The 23953-nt window shown below is 36.6% G+C and overlaps 14 non-coding genes across 14 annotated transcripts; all 14 read right to left on the bottom strand.

Annotated features, from left to right (window-relative positions):
• Positions 1-349: 349 nt before the first annotated feature.
• TRNAA-AGC (transfer RNA alanine (anticodon AGC)) lies at positions 350-422 on the bottom strand. Its single transcript has one exon. It is a non-coding gene; the product is annotated as a tRNA-Ala (tRNA).
• Positions 423-1297: 875 nt separating this feature from the next.
• On the bottom strand, positions 1298-1370 carry TRNAA-AGC (transfer RNA alanine (anticodon AGC)). Its single transcript has one exon. It is a non-coding gene; the product is annotated as a tRNA-Ala (tRNA).
• Positions 1371-2244: 874 nt separating this feature from the next.
• On the bottom strand, positions 2245-2317 carry TRNAA-AGC (transfer RNA alanine (anticodon AGC)). The gene has a single exon. It is a non-coding gene; the product is annotated as a tRNA-Ala (tRNA).
• Positions 2318-3506: 1189 nt separating this feature from the next.
• On the bottom strand, positions 3507-3579 carry TRNAA-AGC (transfer RNA alanine (anticodon AGC)). The gene has a single exon. It is a non-coding gene; the product is annotated as a tRNA-Ala (tRNA).
• Positions 3580-5716: 2137 nt separating this feature from the next.
• Positions 5717-5789, bottom strand: TRNAA-AGC (transfer RNA alanine (anticodon AGC)). The gene has a single exon. It is a non-coding gene; the product is annotated as a tRNA-Ala (tRNA).
• Positions 5790-6664: 875 nt separating this feature from the next.
• TRNAA-AGC (transfer RNA alanine (anticodon AGC)) lies at positions 6665-6737 on the bottom strand. The gene has a single exon. It is a non-coding gene; the product is annotated as a tRNA-Ala (tRNA).
• A 1506-nt stretch (positions 6738-8243) lies between these two features.
• On the bottom strand, positions 8244-8316 carry TRNAA-AGC (transfer RNA alanine (anticodon AGC)). The gene has a single exon. It is a non-coding gene; the product is annotated as a tRNA-Ala (tRNA).
• An 875-nt stretch (positions 8317-9191) lies between these two features.
• On the bottom strand, positions 9192-9264 carry TRNAA-AGC (transfer RNA alanine (anticodon AGC)). The gene has a single exon. It is a non-coding gene; the product is annotated as a tRNA-Ala (tRNA).
• A 5403-nt stretch (positions 9265-14667) lies between these two features.
• On the bottom strand, positions 14668-14740 carry TRNAA-AGC (transfer RNA alanine (anticodon AGC)). Its single transcript has one exon. It is a non-coding gene; the product is annotated as a tRNA-Ala (tRNA).
• Positions 14741-16561: 1821 nt separating this feature from the next.
• On the bottom strand, positions 16562-16634 carry TRNAA-AGC (transfer RNA alanine (anticodon AGC)). Its single transcript has one exon. It is a non-coding gene; the product is annotated as a tRNA-Ala (tRNA).
• An 875-nt stretch (positions 16635-17509) lies between these two features.
• TRNAA-AGC (transfer RNA alanine (anticodon AGC)) lies at positions 17510-17582 on the bottom strand. Its single transcript has one exon. It is a non-coding gene; the product is annotated as a tRNA-Ala (tRNA).
• A 243-nt stretch (positions 17583-17825) lies between these two features.
• On the bottom strand, positions 17826-17898 carry TRNAA-AGC (transfer RNA alanine (anticodon AGC)). Its single transcript has one exon. It is a non-coding gene; the product is annotated as a tRNA-Ala (tRNA).
• A 1813-nt stretch (positions 17899-19711) lies between these two features.
• Positions 19712-19784, bottom strand: TRNAA-AGC (transfer RNA alanine (anticodon AGC)). Its single transcript has one exon. It is a non-coding gene; the product is annotated as a tRNA-Ala (tRNA).
• A 2272-nt stretch (positions 19785-22056) lies between these two features.
• Positions 22057-22129, bottom strand: TRNAA-AGC (transfer RNA alanine (anticodon AGC)). Its single transcript has one exon. It is a non-coding gene; the product is annotated as a tRNA-Ala (tRNA).
• Positions 22130-23953: the final 1824 nt, after the last annotated feature.

Genomic DNA, 23953 nt, shown 5'->3' on the forward strand with positions numbered 1-23953 from the left:
GTATCTACAAATGAAATGAAAGGATAAAACATTTGGAGAATGCGAGCATCGATCTCGCTACTTCTCGCATGCTAAGCGAGCGCTCTACCATCTGAGCTAATTCCCCATTGATGAAGGACAAGTTAAAAAAAATGGCATTGGGAGATGATTTACTAACATATTATAAGGTGTCTCTCTTTTAAAATGGTGTGAGTAGTTGTCATAATTAGCTAAGTCTGATTAAATATTTTTATATGTTGCATGACAAAAAACTATTTGTAACTGTGAAGGGTATATACAAATAAAATGAAAGATTAAAACATTTGGACTGTAGAGGGGATCTACAAATAAAATGAAAGGCTAAATCATTTGGAGAATGCGAGCATCGATCTCGCTACCTCTCGCATGCTAAGCGAGCGCTCTACCATCTGAGCTAATTCCCCATTGATGAATGACAACTTCAAAAAAATGGCATTGGGAGATGATTTACTAACATATTATAAGGTGTCTCTCTTTTAAAATGGTGTGAGTAGTTGTCATAATTAGCTAAGTCTGATTAAATATTTTTATATGTTGCATGACAAAAAAATATTTGTAACTGTGAAGGGTATATACAAATAAAATGAAAGATTAAAACATTTGGACTGTGAAGGGTATCTACAAATGAAATGAAAGGCTAAATCATTTGGAGAATGCGAGCATCGATCTCACTACCTCTCGCATGCTAAGCGAGCGCTCTACCATCTGAGCTAATTCCCCATTGATGAACGACAACTTTAAAAAAATGGCATTCGGAGATGATTTACTAACATATTATAAGGTGTCTCTCTTTTAAAATGGTGTGAGTAGTTGTCATAATTAGCTAAGTCTGACTAAATATTTTTATATGTTGCATGACAAAAAACTATTTGTAACTATGAAGGGTATATACAAATAAAATGAAAGATTAAAACATTTGGACTGTGAAGGGTATCTACAAATGAAATGAAAGGATAAAACATTTTGAGAATGCGAGCATAGATCTCGCTACCTCTCGCATGCTAAGCGAGCGCTCTACCATCTGAGCTAATTCCCCATTGATGAATGACAAGTTCAAAAAAAAGGCATTGGGAGATCATTTACTAACATATTATAAGGTGTCTCTCTTTTAAAATGGTGTGAGTAGGTGTCATAATTAGCTAAGTCTGACTAAATATTTTTATATGTTGCATGACAAAAAACTATTTGTAACTGTGAAGGGTATATTCAAATAAAATGAAAGATTAAAAAATTTGGACTGTGAAGGGTATCTACAAATGAAATGAAAGGCTAAATCATTTGGAGAATGCGAGCATCGATCTCGCTACCTCTCGCATGCTAAGCGAGCGCTCTACCATCTGAGCTAATTCCCCATTGATGAATGGCAATTTTAAAAAAATGGCATTGGGAGATGATTTACTAACATATTATAAGGTGTCTCTCTTTTAAAATGGTGTGAGTAGTTGTCATAATTAGCTAAGTCTGATTAAATATTTTTATATGTTGCATGACAAAAAACTATTTGTAACTGTGAAGGGTATATACAAATAAAATGAAAGATTAAAACATTTGGACTGTGAAGGGTATCTACAAATGAAATGAAAGGATAAAACATTTTGAGAATGCGAGCATAGATCTCGCTACCTATTGCATGCTAAGCAAGCGCTCTACCATCTGAGCTAATTCCCCAATAATGAAAGACTAGTTCAAAAAATGGCATTGGGAGATCATTTTCTAACATATTATAAGGTGTCTCTCTTTTAAAATGGTGTGAGTAGTTGTCATAATTAGCTAAGTATGATTAAATATTTTTATATGTTGCATGACAAAAAACTATTTGTAACTGTGAAGGGTATATACAAATAAAATGAAAGATTAAAACATTTGGACTGTGAAGGGTATCTACAAATGAAATGAAAGGATAAAACATTTGGAGAATGCAAGCATCGATCTCGCTACCTCTCGCATGCTAAGCGAGCGCTCTACCATCTGAGCTAATTCCCCATTGATGAATGACAACTTCAAAAAAATGGCATTGGGAGATCATTTACTAACATATTATAAGGTGTCTCTCTTTTAAAATGGTGTGAGTAGTTGTCATAATTAGCTAAGTCTGATTAAATATTTTTATATGTTGCATGACAAAAAACTATTTGTAACTGTGAAGGGTATATACAAATAAAATGAAAGATTAAAACATTTGGACTGTGAAGGGTATCTACAAATGAAATGAAAGGATAAAACATTTGGAGAATGCGAGCATCGATCTCGCTACCTCTCGCATGCTAAGCGAGCGCTCTACCATCTGAGCTAATTCCCCATTGATGAATAACAACTTCAAAAAAATGGCATTGGGAGATGATTTACTAACATATTATAAGGTGTCTCTCTTTTAAAATGGTGTGAGTAGTTGTCATAATTAGCTAAGTCTGATTAAATATTTTTATATGTTGCATGACAAAAAACTATTTGTAACTGTGAAGGGTATATACAAATAAAATTAAAGATTAAAACATTTGGACTGTGAAGGGTATCTCCAAATGAAATGAAAGGCTAAATCATTTGGAGAATGCGAGCATCGATCCCGCTACCTCTCGCATGCATAGCGAGCGCTCTTCCATCTGAGCTAATTCCCCATTGATGAATAACAAGTTCAAAAAAAGGCATTGGGTGATCATTTACTAACATATTATAAGGTGTCTCTCTTTTAAAATGGTGTGAGTAGTTGTCATAATTAGCTAAGTCTGACTAAATATTTTTATATGTTGCATGACAAAAAACTATTTGTAACTGTGAAGGGTATATACAAATAAAATGAAAGATTAAAACATTTGGACTGTAAAGGGTATCTACAAATAAAATGAAAGGCTAAATCATTTGGAGAATGCGAGCATCAATCTCGCTACCTCTCGCATGCTAAGCGAGCGCTCTACCATCTGAGCTAATTCCCCATTGATGAATGACAACTTCAAAAAAATGGCATTGGGAGATGATTTACTAACATATTATAAGGTGTCTCTCTTTTAAAATGGTGTAAGTAGTTGTCATAATTAGCTAAGTCTGATTAAATATTTTTATATGTTGCATGACAAAAAACTATTTGTAACTGTGAAGGGTATATACAAATAAAATGAAAGATTAAAACATTTGGACTGTGAAGGGTATCTACAAATGAAATGAAAGGATAAAACTTTTGGAGAATGCGAGCATAGATCTCGCTACCTCTCGCATGCTAAGCGAGCGCTCTACCATCTGAGATAATTCCCCATTGATGAATGACGAGTTCAAAAAAAGGCATTGGGAGATCATTTACTAACATATTATAAGGTGTCTCTCTTTTAAAATGGTGTGAGTAGTTGTCATAATTAGCTAAGTCTGATTAAATATTTTTATATGTTGCATGACAAAAAAATATTTGTAACTGTGAAGGGTATATACAAATAAAATGAAAGATTAAAACATTTGGACTGTGAAGGGTATCTACAAATGAAATGAAAGGATAAAACATTTGGAGAATGCGAGCATCGATCTCGCTACCTCTCGCATGCTAAGCGAGCGCTCTACCATCTGAGCTAATTCCCCATTGATGAAGGACAAGTTAAAAAAAATGGCATTGGGAGATGATTTACTAACATATTATAAGGTGTCTCTCTTTTAAAATGGTGTGAGTAGTTGTCATAATTAGCTAAGTCTGATTAAATATTTTTATATGTTGCATGACAAAAAACTATTTGTAACTGTGAAGGGTATATACAAATAAAATGAAAGATTAAAACATTTGGACTGTGAAGGGTATCTACAAATGAAATGAAAGGCTAAATCATTTGGAGAATGCGAGCATCGATCTCACTACCTCTCGCATGCTAAGCGAGTGCTCTACCATCTGAGCTAATTCCCCATTGATGAATGACGACTTTAAAAAAATGGCATTCGGAGATGATTTACTAACATATTATAAGGTGTCTCTCTTTTAAAATGGTGTGAGTAGTTGTCATAATTAGCTAAGTCTGACTAAATATTTTTATATGTTGCATGACAAAAAACTATTTGTAACTATGAAGGGTATATACAAATAAAATGAAAGATTAAAACATTTGGACTGTGAAGGGTATCTATAAATGAAATGAAAGGCTAAATCATTTGGAGAATGCGAGCAACGATCTCGCTACCTCTCGCATGCTAAGCGAGCGCTCTACCATCTGAGCTAATTCCCCATTGATGAATAACAAGTTCAAAAAAAGGCATTGGGAGATCATTTACTAACATATTATAAGGTGTCTCTCTTTTAAAATGGTGTGAGTAGTTGTCATAATTAGCTAAGTCTGACTAAATATTTTTATATGTTGCATGACAAAATACTATTTGTAACTGTGAAGGGTATATACAAATAAAATGAAAGATTAAAACATTCGGACAGTGAAGGGTATCTACAAATGAAATGAAAGGCTAAATCATTTGGCGAATGCGAGCATCGACCTCGCTACCTCTCGCATGCTAAGCAAACGCTCTACCATCTGAGCTAATTCCCCATTGATGAATGACAACTTCAAAAAAATGGCATTGGGAGAGGATTTACTAACATATTATAAGGTGTCTCTCTTTTAAAATGGTGTGAGTAGTTGTCATAATTAGCTAAGTCTGATTAAATATTTGTATATGTTGCATGACAAAAAACTATTTGTAACTGTGAAGGGTATATACAAATAAAATGAAAGATTAAAACATTTGGACTGTGAAGGGTATCTACAAATGAAATGAAAGGATAAAACATTTTGAGAATGCGAGCATAGATCTCGCTACCTCTCGCATGCTAAGCGAGCGCTCTACCATCTGAGCTAATTCCCCATTGATGAATGACAACTTTAAAAAAATGGCATTGGGAGATGATTTACTAACATATTATAAGGTGTCTCTCTTTTAAAATGGTGTAAGTAGTTGTCATAATTAGCTAAGTCTGATTAAATATTTTTATATGTTGCATGACAAAAAACTATTTGTAACTGTGAAGGGTATATACAAATAAAATGAAAGATTAAAACATTTGGACTGTGAAGGGTATCTACAAATGAAATGAAAGGATAAAACATTTGGAGAATGCGAGCATAGATCTCGCTACCTCTCGCATGCTAAGCGAGCGCTCTACCATCTGAGATAATTCCCCATTGATGAATGACAAGTTCAAAAAAAGGCATTGGGAGATCATTTACTAACATATTATAAGGTGTCTCTCTTTTAAAATGGTGTGAGTAGTTGTCATAATTAGCTAAGTCTGATTAAATATTTTTATATGTTGCATGACAAAAAAATATTTGTAACTGTGAAGGGTATGTACAAATAAAATGAAAGATTAAAACATTTGGACTGTGAAGGGTATCTACAAATGAAATGAAAGGATAAAACATTTGGAGAATGCGAGCATCGATCTCGCTACTTCTCGCATGCTAAGCGAGCGCTCTACCATCTGAGCTAATTCCCCATTGATGAAGGACAAGTTAAAAAAAATGGCATTGGGAGATGATTTACTAACATATTATAAGGTGTCTCTCTTTTAAAATGGTGTGAGTAGTTGTCATAATTAGCTAAGTCTGATTAAATATTTTTATATGTTGCATGACAAAAAACTATTTGTAACTGTGAAGGGTATATACAAATAAAATGAAAGATTAAAACATTTGGACTGTAGAGGGGATCTACAAATAAAATGAAAGGCTAAATCATTTGGAGAATGCGAGCATCGATCTCGCTACCTCTCGCATGCTAAGCGAGCGCTCTACCATCTGAGCTAATTCCCCATTGATGAATGACAACTTCAAAAAAATGGCATTGGGAGATGATTTACTAACATATTATAAGGTGTCTCTCTTTTAAAATGGTGTGAGTAGTTGTCATAATTAGCTAAGTCTGATTAAATATTTTTATATGTTGCATGACAAAAAAATATTTGTAACTGTGAAGGGTATATACAAATAAAATGAAAGATTAAAACATTTGGACTGTGAAGGGTATCTACAAATGAAATGAAAGGCTAAATTATTTGGAGAATGCGAGCATCGATCTCACTACCTCTCGCATGCTAAGCGAGCGCTCTACCATCTGAGCTAATTCCCCATTGATGAACGACAACTTTAAAAAAATGGCATTCGGAGATGATTTACTAACATATTATAAGGTGTCTCTCTTTTAAAATGGTGTGAGTAGTTGTCATAATTAGCTAAGTCTGACTAAATATTTTTATATGTTGCATGACAAAAAACTATTTGTAACTATGAAGGGTATATACAAATAAAATGAAAGATTAAAACATTTGGACTGTGAAGGGTATCTACAAATGAAATGAAAGGATAAAACATTTTGAGAATGCGAGCATAGATCTCGCTACCTCTCGCATGCTAAGCGAGCGCTCTACCATCTGAGCTAATTCCCCATTGATGAATGACAAGTTCAAAAAAAAGGCATTGGGAGATCATTTACTAACATATTATAAGGTGTCTCTCTTTTAAAATGGTGTGAGTAGTTGTCATAATTAGCTAAGTCTGACTAAATATTTTTATATGTTGCATGACAAAAAACTATTTGTAACTGTGAAGGGTATATTCAAATAAAATGAAAGATTAAAAAATTTGGACTGTGAAGGGTATCTACAAATGAAATGAAAGGCTAAATCATTTGGAGAATGCGAGCATCGATCTCGCTACCTCTCGCATGCTAAGCGAGCGCTCTACCATCTGAGCTAATTCCCCATTGATGTATGACAACTTAAAAAAAATGGCATTGGGAGATGATTTACTAACATATTATAAGGTGTCTCTCTTTTAAAATGGTGTGAGTAGTTGTCATAATTAGCTAAGTCTGACTAAATATTTTTATATGTTGCATGACAAAATACTATTTGTAACTGTGAAGGGTATATACAAATAAAATGAAAGATTAAAACATTCGGACAGTGAAGGGTATCTACAAATGAAATGAAAGGCTAAATCATTTGGCGAATGCGAGCATCGACCTCGCTACCTCTCGCATGCTAAGCGAGCGCTCTACCATCTGAGCTAATTCCCCATTGATGAATGACAACTTCAAAAAAATGGCATTGGGAGAGGATTTACTAACATATTATAAGGTGTCTCTCTTTTAAAATGGTGTGAGTAGTTGTCATAATTAGCTAAGTCTGATTAAATATTTGTATATGTTGCATGACAAAAAACTATTTGTAACTGTGAAGGGTATATACAAATAAAATGAAAGATTAAAACATTTGGACTGTGAAGGGTATCTACAAATGAAATGAAAGGATAAAACATTTTGAGAATGCGAGCATAGATCTCGCTACCTCTCGCATGCTAAGCGAGCGCTCTACCATCTGAGCTAATTCCCCATTGATGAATGACAACTTTAAAAAAATGGCATTGGGAGATGATTTACTAACATATTATAAGGTGTCTCTCTTTTAAAATGGTGTAAGTAGTTGTCATAATTAGCTAAGTCTGATTAAATATTTTTATATGTTGCATGACAAAAAACTATTTGTAACTGTGAAGGGTATATACAAATAAAATGAAAGATTAAAACATTTGGACTGTGAAGGGTATCTACAAATGAAATGAAAGGATAAAACATTTGGAGAATGCGAGCATAGATCTCGCTACCTCTCGCATGCTAAGCGAGCGCTCTACCATCTGAGATAATTCCCCATTGATGAATGACAAGTTCAAAAAAAGGCATTGGGAGATCATTTACTAACATATTATAAGGTGTCTCTCTTTTAAAATGGTGTGAGTAGTTGTCATAATTAGCTAAGTCTGATTAAATATTTTTATATGTTGCATGACAAAAAAATATTTGTAACTGTGAAGGGTATATACAAATAAAATGAAAGATTAAAACATTTGGACTGTGAAGGGTATCTACAAATGAAATGAAAGGATAAAACATTTGGAGAATGCGAGCATCGATCTCGCTACTTCTCGCATGCTAAGCGAGCGCTCTACCATCTGAGCTAATTCCCCATTGATGAAGGACAAGTTAAAAAAAATGGCATTGGGAGATGATTTACTAACATATTATAAGGTGTCTCTCTTTTAAAATGGTGTGAGTAGTTGTCATAATTAGCTAAGTCTGATTAAATATTTTTATATGTTGCATGACAAAAAACTATTTGTAACTGTGAAGGGTATATACAAATAAAATGAAAGATTAAAACATTTGGACTGTAGAGGGGATCTACAAATAAAATGAAAGACTAAATCATTTGGAGAATGCGAGCATCGATCTCGCTACCTCTCGCATGCTAAGCGAGCGCTCTACCATCTGAGCTAATTCCCCATTGATGAATGACAACTTCAAAAAAATGGCATTGGGAGATGATTTACTAACATATTATAAGGTGTCTCTCTTTTAAAATGGTGTGAGTAGTTGTCATAATTAGCTAAGTCTGATTAAATATTTTTATATGTTGCATGACAAAAAAATATTTGTAACTGTGAAGGGTATATACAAATAAAATGAAAGATTAAAACATTTGGACTGTGAAGGGTATCTACAAATGAAATGAAAGGCTAAATCATTTGGAGAATGCGAGCATCGATCTCACTACCTCTCGCATGCTAAGCGAGCGCTCTACCATCTGAGCTAATTCCCCATTGATGAACGACAACTTTAAAAAAATGGCATTCGGAGATGATTTACTAACATATTATAAGGTGTCTCTCTTTTAAAATGGTGTGAGTAGTTGTCATAATTAGCTAAGTCTGACTAAATATTTTTATATGTTGCATGACAAAAAACTATTTGTAACTATGAAGGGTATATACAAATAAAATGAAAGATTAAAACATTTGGACTGTGAAGGGTATCTACAAATGAAATGAAAGGATAAAACATTTTGAGAATGCGAGCATAGATCTCGCTACCTCTCGCATGCTAAGCGAGCGCTCTACCATCTGAGCTAATTCCCCATTGATGAATGACAAGTTCAAAAAAAAGGCATTGGGAGATCATTTACTAACATATTATAAGGTGTCTCTCTTTTAAAATGGTGTGAGTAGTTGTCATAATTAGCTAAGTCTGACTAAATATTTTTATATGTTGCATGACAAAAAACTATTTGTAACTGTGAAGGGTATATTCAAATAAAATGAAAGATTAAAAAATTTGGACTGTGAAGGGTATCTACAAATGAAATGAAAGGCTAAATCATTTGGAGAATGCGAGCATCGATCTCGCTACCTCTCGCATGCTAAGCGAGCGCTCTACCATCTGAGCTAATTCCCCATTGATGTATGACAACTTAAAAAAAATGGCATTGGGAGATGATTTACTAACATATTATAAGGTGTCTCTCTTTTAAAATGGTGTGAGTAGTTGTCATAATTAGCTAAGTCTGATTAAATATTTTTATATGTTGCATGACAAAAAAATATTTGTAACTGTGAAGGGTATATACAAATAAAATGAAAGATTAAAACATTTGGACTGTGAAGGGTATCTACAAATGAAATGAAAGGCTAAATCATTTGGAGAATGCGAGCATCGATCTCACTACCTCTCGCATGCTAAGCGAGCGCTCTACCATCTGAGCTAATTCCCCATTGATGAATGGCAACTTTAAAAAAATGGCATTGGGAGATGATTTACTAACATATTATAAGGTGTCTCTCTTTTAAAATGGTGTGAGTAGTTGTCATAATTAGCTAAGTCTGATTAAATATTTTTATATGTTGCATGACAAAAAACTATTTGTAACTGTGAAGGGTATATACAAATAAAATGAAAGATTAAAACATTTGGACTGTGAAGGGTATCTACAAATGAAATGAAAGGATAAAACATTTTGAGAATGCGAGCATAGATCTCGCTACCTCTCGCATGCTAAGCAAGCGCTCTACCATCTGAGCTAATTCCCCAATAATGAAAGACTAGTTCAAAAAATGGCATTGGGAGATCATTTTCTAACATATTATAAGGTGTCTCTCTTTTAAAATGGTGTGAGTAGTTGTCATAATTAGCTAAGTCTGATTAAATATTTTTATATGTTGCATGACAAAAAACTATTTGTAACTGTGAGGGGTATATACAAATAAAATGAAAGATTAAAACATTTGGACTGTGAAGGGTATCTACAAATGAAATGAAAGGCTAAATCATTTGGAGAATGCGAGCATCGATCTCGATACCTCTCGCATGCTAAGCGAGCGCTCTACCATCTGAGATAATTCCCCATTGATGAATGACAAGTTCAAAAAAAGGCATTGGGAGATGATTTACTAACATATTATAAGGTGTCTCTCTTTTAAAATGGTGTGAGTAGTTGTCATAATTAGCTAAGTATGATTTAATATTTTTATATGTTGCATGACAAAAAACTATTTGTAACTGTGAAGGGTATATACAAATAAAATGAAAGATTAAAACATTTGGACTGTGAAGGGTATCTGTGAGGTTATCAGATTTACTGTAAATCTGTAATTACTATATTTTATTAGGTGTAGTAATTAATGTACTATTTTAGTCCGTCGGTACCCTCTTGTTCTCCATATATGTCTATATACCCCCTATATGTGTGTGTAGTTCCAGATCATATATTATTAGGCTGTATAATCCCACCTCAAATGTAATGTCTGTATTTCCCAGGACTTTATTCATGTAAGCATTGTACCACTGGCAATCTCCACAGGGGGTGATCGAATCCCCCTACTATCAACAGGAAGGTTGTCCACAGGGGGTGATCAGCCCATAATGTAATCAGCCGATTATTGTTCCTGCTGTTTACATGAGGGGGATAGCTGAAGGACAATCACCACAGGGGGTGATCAAATTTCCCTACTATCAACAGGAAGGTTGTCCACAGGGGGTGACCACCACATAATGTAATCAGACTGTGTTTTGTATCTTGTGTTGACTCTGCTATGCATATCTTGGCTACTTCCAGACTTTCTGGAACCGACCCCAGCAGGGGGCAGAAGCAGATGGGCAGCAGCAGTACCTGGGAGGGGGGATAAACCTGACTTGAATCCACCAATAGGGATTGAGTGCAAGCCCACTGATGGTATGGAGAAGCGTGGGAAATTGGAAGTTTTTAAAATGACTTGTACACCTGCCAGCTCAGTATGTTAGTCGCAATCCGGTCTCAGGGGTCCTACCCTTCACTGGATCTTGTGGAACACATCGTTTGCCCGGGAAGGGGGCATCCTACCAAGCTCTGGTGTGGAGCGTCTGTGTTGTGTGGATTTACACAGGTTTCGGCTATCACTGCTGTGTGGATTAAGTGATAGTTTTGTGCTTTGGAACTGCTGCTACAAGGACTGCCATTGGACTGCTACCCGATAACGTTTATATGCTACATTTGACTCTTTTTCCTGTCTTCATCTACTTTCGTGTGCTGTGATAAAAATAAACCATATTTTGGTTTCATCTGCTCGGTGTCTGAGTGATTGAGGAACTCGTACCCTCACATTTGGCGGCAGCGACAGTGGGATCATTCAGACACCAACCTTCAAGCACAGAAAGCACAGAGAACAGAGGATCAGACCATATGTAAGGAAACGGAAAATGCAATAAGGTGATGTTCAGCAAGTGAGCAGGTGTCAGTCCTGTGAAAGGGAAAATGTTTCCAAGGAAAGAAAATCGATGCCTCAAGACCCCTGTAGCAGAGGAGCTCAGGGATGGAGGTTCTTCAGTGTATCGGCAGGCTGGGAAGCCGGATCTGTTATTTATTGTCAGAAAGATGCATTATATCTGGAAGTACTGGGAAGACGCTCAGCAGATGGTCAGCGGGTGGAGAGTATCCAGCATACAGGACAAGTTGTGTTACCTGGGGGATGCATTTCTGCACTGTAAAGGTGAGGCCACCTCTTGGAATCTGCTGGGAGAGCCAGAGTTTGTAGAATTTACAGAGGAAGTGATTGCCACAGTTACCCAGATGCTACAAAGAGGACAATATTCTGAGGCTGAAGGACAAGTCCAGAATACATTGATGCCCCAGATAGAACCAGAGGAAAGGTCTAGAAGGGGGCTACTGCAATCTGGGCAGACAACCGAGGGGTCTGCCACAGAATTAATTGTTACTGCAAGAGAAGGGTCGTTGTCAGGGGGGCCCCTAACTGCCCTTGAAGAAATGAGTATGGAGGAGCTGATAGCAGAAGGTCAGCTGCGAGGTATACCCATCCGATCCTGCACTCGCGGGGAAATCCTTCAGCAGATCCTTCACGATCAGGGAGATCCTACAAATGCATTTGCTGATTACCGAGCATGGATTCTCCATTTCGGTGCACAGTTGAGTGTGTGGGAACAATTGCAGTGTCTGGAGGAGTGCTTCGTGGTGGCAGAGGAAGAGGCGATTGATCGGGGGCTCCTGGATACCCCAGCATGGCAAGATCAGTGTCGCAGGGGGCGTGATGAAAGGCACCGTTTGCAATTGCTTCTCCCCCATCCTAGGGAGGAAGCTGCTCAGTGTTCTCTGCAGGGGGAGGTTATCCCCAAAGTGAAGGAGGTTATTCAGGAGGAGCTGCGCTACAGCTTCCCTTTTGCTGAGGTGGGAGATGCAGAATTATTAACCTGCTGCCAGGGGATCTATGAGGACTGCGTCCAGGAGGAGATCACCGTGGTTAGAGGAGTATCCAACAACATCCAGGCCACCAGCACACCAGTCACAGATGACGTCGTGTTTCGGGCTGCCCAGCATACTCAGCTGGGGAAGGAGGCTATCGCGGAGAAGGAGGTGTGCGCAGAAGTAGCTGCAGGTGAGCATCTGGCTTTTAAGGGGACAGAGCTGACACAGCCTGTCCTGCAGCCACCAGCGGAATTGTTTGTGATGGAGGGTCCCTCCTCAGCCCTGGACATTGAGACCAAATGCTGGACTGAAATTTGCCATGCCCCTAGTTTGGGTGTGGGGGAGGAAGGACATGACGGGGTGGTGGAAGTGCCAGGGCCAGAGCCCCTATATTGGCCTGCTGTTTGGCCCCTGTTCCTTGGGCAAGAGGGGGAGGTGGAAAGTGGTCCCTGCCCCATTGTGCCCGAGGCAAAAGTATTAGTAGGTTACAATGTTGCAGAGGGGGGGTACCCAGAATCCGAAGAAGAGGAATCGCTACAGCCCTTGTTAGTTCCAATGTATGACTTAGACTGTAATCATGCCCTTGCTGGTTCTGCAAACCAGCCGCCTTTTACAAGATGGGTTTGGTATGATGTCACCCTGTGGGACTCAGGTGGTATATCCAAACCCCAGATTCTCGGCTCTGCATCCCGCTATTCCAGGTTGTTATTGGTTCCTGAACAGCTTGGTACCGGGACTACAATAGTAGGGGAAGGAATGTGAGGTTATCAGATTTACTGTAAATCTGTAATTACTATATTTTATTAGGTGTAGTAATTAATGTACTATTTTAGTCCGTCGGTACCCTCTTGTTCTCCATATATGTCTATATACCCCCTATATGTGTGTGTAGTTCCAGATCATATATTATTAGGCTGTATAATCCCACCTCAAATGTAATGTCTGTATTTCCCAGGACTTTATTCATGTAAGCATTGTACCACTGGCAATCTCCACAGGGGGTGATCGAATCCCCCTACTATCAACAGGAAGGTTGTCCACAGGGGGTGATCAGCCCATAATGTAATCAGCCGATTATTGTTCCTGCTGTTTACATGAGGGGGATAGCTGAAGGACAATCACCACAGGGGGTGATCAAATTTCCCTACTATCAACAGGAAGGTTGTCCACAGGGGGTGACCACCACATAATGTAATCAGACTGTGTTTTGTATCTTGTGTTGACTCTGCTATGCATATCTTGGCTACTTCCAGACTTTCTGGAACCGACCCCAGCAGGGGGCAGAAGCAGATGGGCAGCAGCAGTACCTGGGAGGGGGGATAAACCTGACTTGAATCCACCAATAGGGATTGAGTGCAAGCCCACTGATGGTATGGAGAAGCGTGGGAAATTGGAAGTTTTTAAAATGACTTGTACACCTGCCAGCTCAGTATGTTAGTCGCAATCCGGTCTCAGGGGTCCTACCCTTCACTGGATCTTGTGGAACACATCGTTTGCCCGGGAAGGGGGCATCCTACCAAGCTCTGGTGTGGAGCGTCTGTGTTGTGTGGATTTACACAGGTTTCGGCTATCACTGCTGTGTGGATTAAGTGATAGTTTTGTGCTTTGGAACTGCTGCTACAAGGACTGCCATTGGACTGCTACCCGATAACGTTTATATGCTACATTTGACTCTTTTTCCTGTCTTCATCTACTTTCGTGTGCTGTGATAAAAATAAACCATATTTTGGTTTCATCTGCTCGGTGTCTGAGTGATTGAGGAACTCGTACCCTCACAGTATCTACAAATGAAATGAAAGGATAAAACATTTGGAGAATGCAAGCATCGATCTCGCTACCTCTCGCATGCTAAGCGAGCGCTCTACCATCTGAGCTAATTCCCCATTGATGAATGACAACTTCAAAAAAATGGCATTGGGAGATCATTTACTAACATATTATAAGGTGTCTCTCTTTTAAAATGGTGTGAGTAGTTGTCATAATTAGCTAAGTCTGATTAAATATTTTTATATGTTGCATGACAAAAAACTATTTGTAACTGTGAAGGGTATATACAAATAAAATGAAAGATTAAAACATTTGGACTGTGAAGGGTATCTACAAATGAAATGAAAGGATAAAACATTTGGAGAATGCGAGCATTGATCTCGCTACCTCTCGCATGCTAAGCGAGCGCTCTACCATCTGAGCTAATTCCCCATTGATGAATAACAACTTCAAAAAAATGGCATTGGGAGATGATTTACTAACATATTATAAGGTGTCTCTCTTTTAAAATGGTGTGAGTAGTTGTCATAATTAGCTAAGTCTGATTAAATATTTTTATATGTTGCATGACAAAAAACTATTTGTAACTGTGAAGGGTATATACAAATAAAATGAAAGATTAAAACATTTGGACTGTGAAGGGTATCTCCAAATGAAATGAAAGGCTAAATCATTTGGAGAATGCGAGCATCGATCCCGCTACTTCTCGCATGCATAGCGAGCGCTCTTCCATCTGAGCTAATTCCCCATTGATGAATAACAAGTTCAAAAAAAGGCATTGGGAGATCATTTACTAACATATTATAAGGTGTCTCTCTTTTAAAATGGTGTGAGTAGTTGTCATAATTAGCTAAGTCTGACTAAATATTTTTATATGTTGCATGACACAAAACTATTTGTAACAGTGAAGGGTATATACAAATAAAATGAAAGATTAAAACATTTGGACTGTGAAGGGTATCTACAATTGAAATGAAAGGATAAAACATTTGGAGAATGCGAGCATCGATCTCGCTACCTCTCGCATGCTAAGCAAGCGCTCTACCATCTGAGCTAATTCCCCATCGATGAATGACAACTTCAAAAAAATGGCATTGGGAGATGATTTACTAACATATTATAAGGTGTCTCTCTTTTAAAATGGTGTGAGTAGTTGTCATAATTAGCTAAGTCTGATTAAATATTTTTATATGTTGCATGACAAAAAACTATTTGTAACTGTGATGGGTATATACAAATAAACTGAAAGATTAAAACATTTGGACTTTGAAGGGTATCTACGAATGAAATGAAAGTCTAAACCATTTGGAGAATGCGAGCATCGATCTCGCTACCTCTCGCATGCTTAACGAGCGCTCTACCATCTGAGCTATTTCCCCAATGATGAACGACAACTTAAAAAAAATGGCATTGGGACATGATTTACTAACATATTATAAGGTGTCTCTCTTTTAAAATGGTGTGAGTAGTTGTCATAATTAGCTAAGTCTGACTAAATATTTTTATATGTTGCATGACAAAAAACTATTTGTAACAGTGAAGGGTATATACAAATAAAATGAAAGATTAAAACATTTGGACTGTGAAGGGTATCTACAAATGAAATGAAAGGATAAAACATTTGGAGAATGCGAGCATAGATCTCGCTACCTCTCGCATGCTAAGCGAGCGCTCTACCATCTGAGATAATTCCCCATTGATGAATGACAAGTTCAAAAAAAGGCATTGGGAGATCATTTACTAACATATTATAAGGTGTCTCTCTTTTAAAATGGTGTGAGTAGTTGTCATAATTAGCTAAGTCTGATTAAATATTTTTATATGTTGCATGACAAAAAAATATTTGTAACTGTGAAGGGTATATACAAATAAAATGAAAGATTAAAACATTTGGACTGTGAAGGGTATCTACAAATGAAATGAAAGGATAAAACATTTGGAGAATGCGAGCATCGATCTCGCTACTTCTCGCATGCTAAGCGAGCGCTCTACCATCTGAGCTAATTCCCCATTGATGAAGGACAAGTTAAAAAAAATGGCATTGGGAGATGATTTACTAACATATTATAAGGTGTCTCTCTTTTAAAATGGTGTGAGTAGTTGTCATAATTAGCTAAGTCTGATTAAATATTTTTATATGTTGCATGACAAAAAACTATTTGTAACTGTGAAGGGTATATACAAATAAAATGAAAGATTAAAACATTTGGACTGTAGAGGGGATCTACAAATAAAATGAAAGGCTAAATCATTTGGAGAATGCGAGCATCGATCTCGCTACCTCTCGCATGCTAAGCGAGCGCTCTACCATCTGAGCTAATTCCCCATTGATGAATGACAACTTCAAAAAAATGGCATTGGGAGATGATTTACTAACATATTATAAGGTGTCTCTCTTTTAAAATGGTGTGAGTAGTTGTCATAATTAGCTAAGTCTGATTAAATATTTTTATATGTTGCATGACAAAAAAATATTTGTAACTGTGAAGGGTATATACAAATAAAATGAAAGATTAAAACATTTGGACTGTGAAGGGTATCTACAAATGAAATGAAAGGCTAAATCATTTGGAGAATGCGAGCATCGATCTCACTACCTCTCGCATGCTAAGCGAGCGCTCTACCATCTGAGCTAATTCCCCATTGATGAACGACAACTTTAAAAAAATGGCATTCGGAGATGATTTACTAACATATTATAAGGTGTCTCTCTTTTAAAATGGTGTGAGTAGTTGTCATAATTAGCTAAGTCTGACTAAATATTTTTATATGTTGCATGACAAAAAACTATTTGTAACTATGAAGGGTATATACAAATAAAATGAAAGATTAAAACATTTGGACTGTGAAGGGTATCTACAAATGAAATGAAAGGATAAAACATTTTGAGAATGCGAGCATAGATCTCGCTACCTCTCGCATGCTAAGCGAGCGCTCTACCATCTGAGCTAATTCCCCATTGATGAATGACAAGTTCAAAAAAAAGGCATTGGGAGATCATTTACTAACATATTATAAGGTGTCTCTCTTTTAAAATGGTGTGAGTAGTTGTCATAATTAGCTAAGTCTGACTAAATATTTTTATATGTTGCATGACAAAAAACTATTTGTAACTGTGAAGGGTATATTCAAATAAAATGAAAGATTAAAAAATTTGGACTGTGAAGGGTATCTACAAATGAAATGAAAGGCTAAATCATTTGGAGAATGCGAGCATCGATCTCGCTACCTCTCGCATGCTAAGCGAGCGCTCTACCATCTGAGCTAATTCCCCATTGATGTATGACAACTTAAAAAAAATGGCATTGGGAGATGATTTACTAACATATTATAAGGTGTCTCTCTTTTAAAATGGTGTGAGTAGTTGTCATAATTAGCTAAGTCTGATTAAATATTTTTATATGTTGCATGACAAAAAAATATTTGTAACTGTGAAGGGTATATACAAATAAAATGAAAGATTAAAACATTTGGACTGTGAAGGGTATCTACAAATGAAATGAAAGGCTAAATCATTTGGAGAATGCGAGCATCGATCTCGCTACCTCTCGCATGCTAAGCGAGCGCTCTACCATCTGAGCTAATTCCCCATTGATGAATGGCAACTTTAAAAAAATGGCATTGGGAGATGATTTACTAACATATTATAAGGTGTCTCTCTTTTAAAATGGTGTGAGTAGTTGTCATAATTAGCTAAGTCTGATTAAATATTTTTATATGTTGCATGACAAAAAACTATTTGTAACTGTGAAGGGTATATACAAATAAAATGAAAGATTAAAACATTTGGACTGTGAAGGGCATCTACAAATGAAATGAAAGGATAAAACATTTTGAGAATGCGAGCATAGATCTCGCTACCTCTCGCATGCTAAGCAAGCGCTCTACCATCTGAGCTAATTCCCCAATAATGAAAGACTAGTTCAAAAAATGGCATTGGGAGATCATTTTCTAACATATTATAAGGTGTCTCTCTTTTAAAATGGTGTGAGTAGTTGTCATAATTAGCTAAGTCTGATTAAATATTTTTATATGTTGCATGACAAAAAACTATTTGTAACTGTGAGGGGTATATACAAATAAAATGAAAGATTAAAACATTTGGACTGTGAAGGGTATCTACAAATGAAATGAAAGGCTAAATCATTTGGAGAATGCGAGCATCGATCTCGATACCTCTCGCATGCTAAGCGAGCGCTCTACCATCTGAGATAATTCCCCATTGATGAATGACAAGTTCAAAAAAAGGCATTGGGAGATGATTTACTAACATATTATAAGGTGTCTCTCTTTTAAAATGGTGTGAGTAGTTGTCATAATTAGCTAAGTATGATTAAATATTTTTATATGTTGCATGACAAAAAACTATTTGTAACTGTGAAGGGTATATACAAATAAAATGAAAGATTAAAACGGTACTTGTGAGTTATCCGGGCGTCCGATTTTTAAATCGGGTCGGATCGGGACATCGCATCGCATCGCATGCGACCATCGGATGCGATGCGATGCGATGCGATGACCCGATTTTTCCATAGGAATCAAAGTTAAAATGGACTGAGTCCATTTTAACATGGAATTCAATAGGAAAAAGGGGTCCTTTTCATACCCCTACTATCCAAGTGGGCATGGAGTTGGATATAAACCTGTGGCGAGCGTAGCGAGCCACCGAGCCCGAAGCGTGGCGAGCGTAGCGAGCCCCGCGAGGGGACACGGAATACCGTCCCCTCGCGGGGCTCGCTTCGCTCGCCACGCTTCGGGCTCGGTGGCTCGCTACGCTCGCCACAGGTTTATATCCAACTCCATGCCCACTTGGATAGTAGGGGTATGAAAAGGACCCCTTTTTCCCATTGAATTCCATGTTAAAATGGACTCAGTCCATTTTAACATTGATTCCTATGGAAAAATCGGGTCATCGCATCCGATGGTCGCATGCGATGCGATGCGATATCGCATCGCATCGCATCTGATTGTATGCCTTAACTTAAGGCATACAATCAAAAAATCGGACGCCCAGATAACTCACAAGTACCATTAAAACATTTGGACTGTGAAGGGTATCTACAAATGAAATGAAAGGATAAAACATTTGGAGAATGCAAGCATCGATCTCGCTACCTCTCGCATGCTAAGCGAGCGCTCTACCATCTGAGCTAATTCCCCATTGATGAATGACAACTTCAAAAAAATGGCATTGGGAGATCATTTACTAACATATTATAAGGTGTCTCTCTTTTAAAATGGTGTGAGTAGTTGTCATAATTAGCTAAGTCTGATTAAATATTTTTATATGTTGCATGACAAAAAACTATTTGTAACTGTGAAGGGTATATACAAATAAAATGAAAGATTAAAACATTTGGACTGTGAAGGGTATCTACAAATGAAATGAAAGGATAAAACATTTGGAGAATGCGAGCATTGATCTCGCTACCTCTCGCATGCTAAGCGAGCGCTCTACCATCTGAGCTAATTCCCCATTGATGAATAACAACTTCAAAAAAATGGCATTGGGAGAAGATTTACTAACATATTATAAGGTGTCTCTCTTTTAAAATGGTGTGAGTAGTTGTCATAATTAGCTAAGTCTGATTAAATATTTTTATATGTTGCATGACAAAAAACTATTTGTAACTGTGAAGGGTATATACAAATAAAATAAAAGATTAAAACATTTGGACTGTGAAGGGTATCTCCAAATGAAATGAAAGGCTAAATCATTTGGAGAATGCGAGCATCGATCCCGCTACCTCTCGCATGCATAGCGAGCGCTCTTCCATCTGAGCTAATTCCCCATTGATGAATAACAAGTTCAAAAAAAGGCATTGGGAGATCATTTACTAACATATTATAAGGTGTCTCTCTTTTAAAATGGTGTGAGTAGTTGTCATAATTAGCTAAGTCTGATTAAATATTTTTATATGTTGCATGACAAAAAACTATTTGTAACTGTGATGGGTATATACAAATAAACTGAAAGATTAAAACATTTGGACTTTGAAGTGTATCTACGAATGAAATGAAAGTCTAAACCATTTGGAGAATGCGAGCATCGATCTCGCTACCTCTCGCATGCTTAACGAGCGCTCTACCATCTGAGCTATTTCCCCAATGATGAACGACAACTTAAAAAAAATGGCATTGGGACATGATTTACTAACATATTATAAGGTGTCTCTCTTTTAAAATGGTGTGAGTAGTTGTCATAATTAGCTAAGTCTGATTAAATATTTTTATATGTTGCATGACAAAAAACTATTTGTAACTGTGAAGGGTATATACAAATAAAATGAAAGATTAAAACATTTGGACTGTGAAGGGTATCTACAAATAAAATGAAAGGTTAAATTATTTGGAGAATGCGAGCATCAATCTCGCTACCTCTCGCATGCTAAGCGAGCGCTCTACCATCTGAGCTAATTCCCCATTGATGAATGACAACTTCAATAAAATGGCATTGGGAGATGATTTACTAACATATTATAAGGTGTCTCTCTTTTAAAATGGAGTGAGTAGTTGTCATAATTAGCTAAGTCTGACTAAATATTTTTATATGTTGCATGACAAAAAACTATTTGTAACTGTGAAGGGTATATACAAATAAAATGAAAGATTAAAACATTAGGACTGTGAAGGGTATCTACAAATGAAATGAAAGGCTAAATCATTTGGAGAATGCAAGCATCGATCTCGCTACCTCTCGCATGCTAAGCGAGCGCTCTACCATCTGAGCTAATTCCCCATTGATGAATGACAACTTCAATAAAATGGCATTGGGAGATGATTTACTAACATATTATAAGGTGTCTCTCTTTTAAAATGGAGTGAGTAGTTGTCATAATTAGCTAAGTCTGACTAAATATTTTTATATGTTGCATGACAAAAAACTATTTGTAACTGTGAAGGGTATATACAAATAAAATGAAAGATTAAAACATTAGTACTGTGAAGGGTATCTACAAATGAAATGAAAGGCTAAATCATTTGGAGAATGCAAGCATCGATCTCGCTACCTCTCGCATGCAAAGCGAGCGCTCTACCATCTGAGCTAATTCCCCATTGATTAAAACATTTGGACTGTGAAGGGTATCTACAAATGAAATGAAAGGCTAAATCATTTGGAGAATGCAAGCATCAATCTCGCTACCTCTCGCATGCAAAGCGAGCGCTCTAACATCTGAGCTAATTCCCCATTGATGAATGACAACTTCAAAAAAATGGCATTGGGAGATGATTTACTAACATATTATAAGGTGTCTCTCTTTTAAAATGGTGTGAGTAGTTGTCATAATTAGCTAAGTCTGATTAAATATTTTTATATGTTGCATGACAAAAAACTATTTGTAACTGTGAAGGGTATATACAAAAAAAATGAAAGATTAAAACATTTGGACTTTGAAGGGTATCTACAAATGAAATGAAAGGCTAAATCATTTGGAGAATGCGAGCATAGATCTCGCTACCTCTCGCATGCTAAGCAAACGCTCTACCATCTGAGCTAATTCCCCATTGATGAATGACAAGTTCAAAAAAAAGGCATTGGGAGATCATTTACTAACATATTATAAGGTGTCTCTCTTTTAAAATGGTGTGAGTAGTTGTCATAATTAGCTAAGTCTGACTAAATATTTTTATATGTTGCATGACAAAAAACTATTTGTAACTGTGAAGGGTATATACAAATAAAATGAAAGATTAAAACATTTGGACTGTGAAGGCTATCTACAAATGAAATGAAAGGATAAAACATTTGGAGAATGCGAGCATCGATCTCGCTACCTCTCGCATGCTAAGCGAGCGCTCTACCATCTGAGCTAATTCCCCATTGATGAATGACAACTTCAAAACAATGGCAACTATTTGTAACTGTGATGGGTATATACAAATAAACTGAAAGATTAAAACATTTGGACTTTGAAGGGTATCTACGAATGAAATGAAAGTCTAAACCATTTGGAGAATGCGAGCATCGATCTCGCTACCTCTCGCATGCTTAACGAGCGCTCTACCATCTGAGCTATTTCCCCAATGATGAACGACAACTTAAAAAAAATGGCATTGGGACATGATTTACTAACATATTATAAGGTGTCTCTCTTTTAAAATGGTGTGAGTAGTTGTCATAATTAGCTAAGTCTGATTAAATATTTTTATATGTTGCATGACAAAAAACTATTTGTAACTGTGAAGGGTATATACAAATAAAATGAAAGATTAAAACATTTGGACTGTGAAGGGTATCTACAAATAAAATGAAAGGTTAAATTATTTGGAGAATGCGAGCATCAATCTCGCTACCTCTCGCATGCTAAGCGAGCGCTCTACCATCTGAGCTAATTCCCCATTGATGAATGACAACTTCAATAAAATGGCATTGGGAGATCATTTACTAACATATTATAAGGTGTCTCTCTTTTAAAATGGTGTGAGTAGTTGTCATAATTAGCTAAGTCTGACTAAATATTTTTATATGTTGCATGACAAAAAACTATTTGTAACAGTGAAGGGTATATACAAATAAAATGAAAGATTAAAATATTTGGACTGTGAAGGGTATCTACAAATAAAATGAAAGGTTAAATTATTTGGAGAATGCGAGCATCAATCTCGCAACCTCTCGCATGCTAAGCGAGCGCTCTACCATCTGAGCTAATTTCCCATTGATGAATGACAACTTCAATAAAATGGCATTGGGAGATGATTTACTAACATATTATAAGGTGTCTCTCTTTTAAAATGGAGTGAGTAGTTGTCATAATTAGCTAAGTCTGACTAAATATTTTTATATGTTGCATGACAAAAAACTATTTGTAACTGTGAAGGGTATATACAAATAAAATGAAAGATTAAAACATTTGGACTGTGAAGGGTATCTACAAATGAAATGAAAGGCTAAATCATTTAGAGAATGCAAGCATCGATCTCGCTACCTCTCGCATGCAAAGCGAGCGCTCTACCATCTGAGCTAATTCCCCATTGATTAAAACATTTGGACTGTGAAGGGTATCTACAAATGAAATGAAAGGCTAAATCATTTGGTGAATGCAAGCATCAATCTCGCTACCTCTCGCATGCAAAGCGAGCGCTCTAACATCTGAGCTAATTCCCCATTGATGAATGACAGCTTCAAAAAAATGGCATTGGGAGATGATTTACTAACATATTATAAGGTGTCTCTCTTTTAAAATGGTGTGAGTAGTTGTCATAATTAGCTAAGTCTGATTAAATATTTTTATATGTTGCATGACAAAAAACTATTTGTAACTGTGAAGGGTATATACAAAAAAAATGAAAGATTAAAACATTTGGACTTTGAAGGGTATCTACAAATGAAATGAAAGGCTAAATCATTTGGAGAATGCGAGCATAGATCTCGCTACCTCTCGCATGCTAAGCAAACACTCTACCATCTGAGCTAATTCCCCATTGATGAATGACAAGTTCAAAAAAAAGGCATTGGGAGATCATTTACTAACATATTATAAGGTGTCTCTCTTTTAAAATGGTGTGAGTAGTTGTCATAATTAGCTAAGTCTGACTAAATATTTTTATATGTTGCATGACAAAAAACTATTCGTAACTGTGAAGGGTATATACAAATAAAATGAAAGATTAAAACATTTGGACTGTGAAGGGTATCTACAAATG

Source organism: Crinia signifera, chromosome 3 (genome assembly GCF_055691185.1).
Source record: "Crinia signifera chromosome 3, ASM5569118v1, whole genome shotgun sequence".
NCBI classification, from domain to species: Eukaryota; Metazoa; Chordata; class Amphibia; order Anura; family Myobatrachidae; genus Crinia; species Crinia signifera.